A 5,817-nucleotide genomic window follows, 5' to 3' on the forward strand; every position below is an offset into this window, starting at 1 on the left:
TTTCTGTTTATATGGTGCTGAGGAAGCAAGCCCAGGACTTCAGGCATGCTAGGTAAGCACTCCGTCGCTAAACCACATTCCTAGCCCCTTGATTCCATGTTTCAAAATGTTGACTTCATTGTGTGTGTATGCATGTGTGCATGCCAGTTCTGGTGCTGGAACTCAGGCCATGCACTTTGGTTTGTTTTGCTCAAGGCTGACACTTTACTACTTTGGCCACAGCTCACTTCTGGCTTTTTGCTGCTTACCTGGAGATAAGAATCTCATAGACTTGGCTGCCTTGAACTGTGCTCTTCAGATCTCAGCCCCTTGAGTAGCTTAGATCACAGGTATGAGCCATTGACACCTAATTTTTTTTTTTTGCCAGTCCTGGGCTTGAACTCAGGGCCTGAGCACTGTCCTTGGACTTTCTCAAGGCTAGAGCTCTACCACTTGAGCCACAGCACCATTTCTGGGTTTTTCTATGTATATGTGGTACCGAGGAATTGAACCTAGGCAGGCACTCTACCACTAGGCCAAACTCCCGGCCCTTGGCACCTAACTTTTTTTTTTTCTTCCTGGTGCCAATACTAGGGGGCTTGCACTCTTCATTCATTCATTTTTTTTCACTTATTGCCTGGTGCTTTACCACTTGTACTCCATCTCCTCTGGCATTTGGCTGGTTTTTTGGAAATAAGAATTTTATCTTTTCTGTTTGGACTGGCTTTGAACCTTAGAACTTCCAGATCGTTGCCATTTGAGTAACTAGATTACAGGTATGAGCCACCACCACCTGGATGATTCCATTAACCTTTTCTGAAATTCCCTGAGCCTAGCTCACAACCTGCAGTAGATGTGCTAATACACAAGTGGGGTGTGTGTACCACTATTAAACGTTAGCATTCTAGAATCACTCATCGGGAGAGCTTATGAAGATTTTAAGGACTAGGGATGTGGCCTAGTGGTAGAGTGCTTGCCTAGCATGCATGAAAAGGCTGGAAGTGGGCTGGGAGTTTGGCCTAGTGGTTAAAGTGCTTGCCTGGCATGCACGAAGACCGGGGTTCGATTCCTCAGTACCACATACATAGCAAAAAGCTGGAAGTGGTGCTGAGGCTCAAGTGGTAGAGCTCTAGCCTTGAGAAAATCCAAGGACAGTGCTCAGGCCCTGAGCTCAAGCCCGGGACTGGCAAAAAAAAAAAAAGAAAAGGCTGGAAGTGGTTCTGTGGCTCAAGTGGTAGAGTGCTTCCATTTGAGAAAGCTGAAGGACAGGGCCCAGGCTGAGTTGAAGCCCCAGGACTGCCCCCCCCCCGAAAAATTAAATTTTCACCCAGAAGATCTGGAGTTGAGACGTAAAGTGTATTTCTGAATCTGAGTTGCTACATACTGTACTTCTAGTCCAGGACCACACTTTGAGAACTACTTGATTTTATTACACAAACGTTCCATGTTCAAAGTCAGCCACCAAGCCTGTCCATTCTCCGCAGCAGGAGAAAAGCAGGTGCGGTGCTGGCAGCTGGCAGCAGCCCATCTGTGCTTTGTTTCCAACATTGCTTTTTAAATGTGCCTGTAAATTCCTTCTCCACACTCAAGCTTTACACTGAGTCTACCTAACTGGCCTCTAGAATAAAAAAAAAAAATACAAGAGAAAATCAAAAAAAGATTAAAAAAATTCTAAACCAAAACAACTGGAATCAAAATCTTTTTATTAGCTGGGCACTGGTGGCTCAGAACTGTGATCCTAGCTACTCAGGAGGCTAAGATCTGAGGACTGCAGTTCAAAGACAGCCTGGGCAGCAAGCTGTGAAGACTTCTACTGATGTATTATTTATTTTATTTCCAGTCCTGGGGCTCAGAGCCTGAGCACTGTCCTTGGGCTTTCTCAAGGCTAGAGCTTTACCACTTGAGCCACAGCACCACTTCCGGCTTTTTCTATGTACGTGGCACTGGGGAACAGAACCTGCATCTTCATGCATGGTAGGCAAGCACTCTACCACTAAGCCAAACTCTCAGCCCCCAGGCTGTTAAGACTCATCTCCAATTAATCATCCGAAAACCGGAAGTGGTACTGTGGCTCAAAGTAGGAGAACACTAGCCAGAATAAAAGAGCTCAGGGACAGTGCTTAGGCCCTGAGTTCAAGCCCCCTGACTGACAAAAATAATAAAAATCCTTCTGATTCTGAAAAAAAGGGAGGGGGGCATTTCCAAAGGACTTACACATAACCAGATATACCAAAGCTTTTTGAATTTTATTTTTTCCTCAGGTTGGAGATTCATCTTAACATGCATGCATTTTAAAACAGTAACAGGGTCTTGAACTGTTTAGAGCAGACATAGACAAGCACAGGGGGTTGAAAATTCCTATTTTAAAAAATGGAACCTGCAGTGGGAGTTGAGAAGTCACACATGTGGTGGGGTGGTAGTTTATTCTGCTTCCCCCAAAAGGGGACTCCAAACTTGATTCCCATTATTGTGTATATCATGCTCTGGTCTGCCGCTGCGTGCTGGGAAGACTGGCTTCCCACTGAAGGTGCCGGCTCCTACCTCCTTGCAAAAATAGCCGTGAGCAAGTCAAGGGCTTTTCTAGAAGTTTCCAGCCTAATTTCCTGTCCACATAAGTTGTTGAGGGAACAGCTGAGTCTCCTTTCCCCTTGGGGACACTTCCTAAGTGGCACATTGGAGAGGAGGGCTAGGGCCATGTCACTGTCCCCTCCCATACACACACAGATGGATGGCAGATTTGGGGTAGCCATCCAAAAGCATTTCCCTTTGAAGACCTGCCCCCACTACGTCTGCCATAAGAAGGTAAGGTCTCTAGACTTGAGGGGAGCCGTGGTCTTAAAGGCCAGAGTGCTGAGGATTAATTAAGCACACACTCCCTTCTGGCCCCAACACTCAGCGCAAATGCTGGAGGAAGAGCACTAACTTTCTCACTTTCAGTCTAAAGGGACAAATGGATGCACTGGGGAGTAGGATGGGCTACTCAGAGTCCTGGGTCTTTGGTCCACCACCCCATGGGAGACTGAAGTGGGGCGAGTCTCCCACCCTGCTGAGCACTACCAGGGAACCTGGTCAGGCTGAAAGCACAGGGCAGGGAGACAAGTGGAGTAAGAAGAGGGAAGAAGAGCTGCCTGTAGTGGAAACTGAAGAACAGCCACAGACCAGTAACCCCTGAGCTAGATAAGGAGGCTGAGTCCTGCTTCTGGAACTGCTGGCTTCCTGCCTGTCCTGTAACCCCCAAGCCACAGGGCATGAGGACACAGAGACTCAGTGGTTAAGGGATAGGGATATGGCCCAAGACCATCAGTGATTGGCCAGTAGTTTTCGGAGCTCCCTTATTTCAGCCAGCTTGGAGAGTTTCTCAGCAACAGACTTTCCAAGAGAGAGAAGGGATGAGAAGTTGTAACTAGATGCCACTCAGGAAGTGACATCCTGAGGGGATAGGAGTGGATATTGTCCTGGTCCCCACCCACTGCAGCCAATCACCCACATCCTTAAGTCTTAAACCTTTGTTCCTGGAAGCCCCTAAAAGGGCAGAAGTGAGGCTCCCCTCAAAGTCTAGTCATCCAGTGGGAGAAAAGGGAGCAGATAAACAGGATCCGTTCACTTTCAGACTGCAAGCCAAACAGCACATCTTTATCATTACAAAAAGGAAAAAAATTCCTTAGTGACCAAGATAAATAGCTTTTAACATATGAATGAATGCCAAAGGAATCAGAGGGCCTAACCCAAGGTTTTAAAGAGAGCACACAGAATGACCTTTTAAAAAATTCCTAAATCCATCAAGCCACAGCTCCAATGTTTTGACCCAATCAACAATACTGTCAGGAAAAACAAAAAGAGCATTTTAAACAGAATGCTATCTCAAAATGTAAACAATATTAAAAAAAACTCCACAAAACTCAATGTTAAACAAGTTAGATACCTGGTACTCAGTAACTGGTAAGGTTGTGTTACACTTTCATACACGTTATGGCAACATGATTGTAGATCAAATGCAGAGGGGCCGGCAAGCCCCCGGGATGGGGCTGCAGATCCTTCCAAGCTCTACAGATGTCTGGGCCTGACTGGGAACACATCCAGATTCTCACTCTTGATGATGAGGTGGGGAAGTCAAGTCCAGACATTATTCCTACATGATCTCTTTCCCAAATCAAAACTGTTTTCTCCAGGAGCCATGTGATTCTGAGTGGTCCTTGGTGGTCCTGCAGCAGGGGTTTGGGGCTACTCAGGCCCCACTTGGCAAAGGGTGGGACCTCCCCTGCATCCTCCAGGATGACTCCCACGCAATCTGGAAGCTCCAGGGAAGTCCAAGAAATCCGTCTCCACTCCTTCTTGATCCAAGTGTTCTGTTGGGAAGACAGCACCCCCATTTCTGTTCCTTAAACTGAGCTTGGCCAGTTATGGAGGCAGCCACAGGAAACCATCTGTTCATCCAAAATCATTCCACAAACCAACTTCACAGCTTTGGGATGATCTAGGATTTTTCTCATCTCTCATCCCAGTTTCCTGGTTCCTTTGGAAGAGGTGGGAAGGTGGAGAGCTGTACCTCCCCCAGCGCACAAGTGGAGGGGCCATTTTCTTTCCTAGCGGGCCAGCTGTGGTATCAGAACAACTCCCGTGACTCCCTTTAGAGGCTACAAACAGAAAGCTTGGATTTCATTTCTTCCAAGGAAGCCTGTGGGCCACAGATCTGCCACAAGTTTAGAGTAGAACAAAGATAGCTAGCCCTGAGGCTGGGCTGGTTCCAGTCACTCCAAGTTCGATTTCCTGGGCCTCATCCTCAAGTGACTCAGAAGCCACCTCAGGCTTGAATGCCACACTCCAAGGCAGGGCGTATGGTGGCTGTAGCTGTCCTGGTGAGAAACCATGGGCACGGGAAGCCAGACACCTACATGGTAGGCTGGGCTTGGAGTAGTGTCTGAACAAAGTGAACACAGGTCCCTGGGGGCTCTGTACCTGGCCATGTGCCAGCTACAAATAACTGGGCCCAGAGGTCAGAAGGAAGGAAATGGATGGTGCACACAGTTCATTTGACACGTTCGTTTCTGAGATTTTCCCAAAGGAAATAACCAGGGAAACACAAGAGTCCTGTGATAGCCAAGTGTTTTCTAGTTCGTCTTGAGCCAGGGAGAGGCAGGCGTGACAGAACCGGAACTCCAGGTCTGGGAGCACCTGGGGCTCGGGGGATGACGGCCAAGCTCTCAGAACCACGCGTGGACCTGCTCCCTATGTGGTCTCTTGACTCCCGTTCAAGGTGTCAGTGCCACCCTGCCGTGTTCCTCCAGGAGGAACATGCTGGAGGATAAAGATGGGACATTTCCCTTGGGTCCCAGACGGAGAAGTGGAGGCTGTTGTGCACAATACTCCATAAAATTAACAAGTGACTCCAGATAAACTCCAGGTGGCAGGGCTGAGGTGTCCCACCTCTGCCCCTTGCTGGTGTCAGAGCATTTGCTGTCTGAGGCTCTCGTGCCAGCCCCAAAGGGAACTGAGAGCCAGGCAGGGACAGGGAGGGGGGGCGAAGTGGCGAGGTGACGACATACTTCGTTATACACAGCAAACCGGGCGCAATGAAACTGCAGAAACAAAACCCAAGTAATTTCTCAAAGTTGCCTCCAGCCCCAAGGTACCTTAAAAGGTCATCAAGATACCAGAAAGGAGACCCCTTTTTAACCTGGGTCAAATCGGGGGGGGGGGGGAAGAAATCAAGGGTATGCAGAAAGTAAGATCACATCCTGTGAGCATGGCACATGGCACAGCCCCTCCCTGCTAGAGGTGCTCTCAGTGTGGCAGGCCCTCCTGACCCCCCACTCTGCTCCCCTCCCACCCTCTCCCGAA

Source organism: Megascapheus bottae, chromosome 17 (genome assembly GCF_031878675.1).
Source record: "Megascapheus bottae isolate mThoBot1 chromosome 17, mThoBot2.hap1, whole genome shotgun sequence".
Taxonomy (NCBI): domain Eukaryota; kingdom Metazoa; phylum Chordata; class Mammalia; order Rodentia; family Geomyidae; genus Megascapheus; species Megascapheus bottae.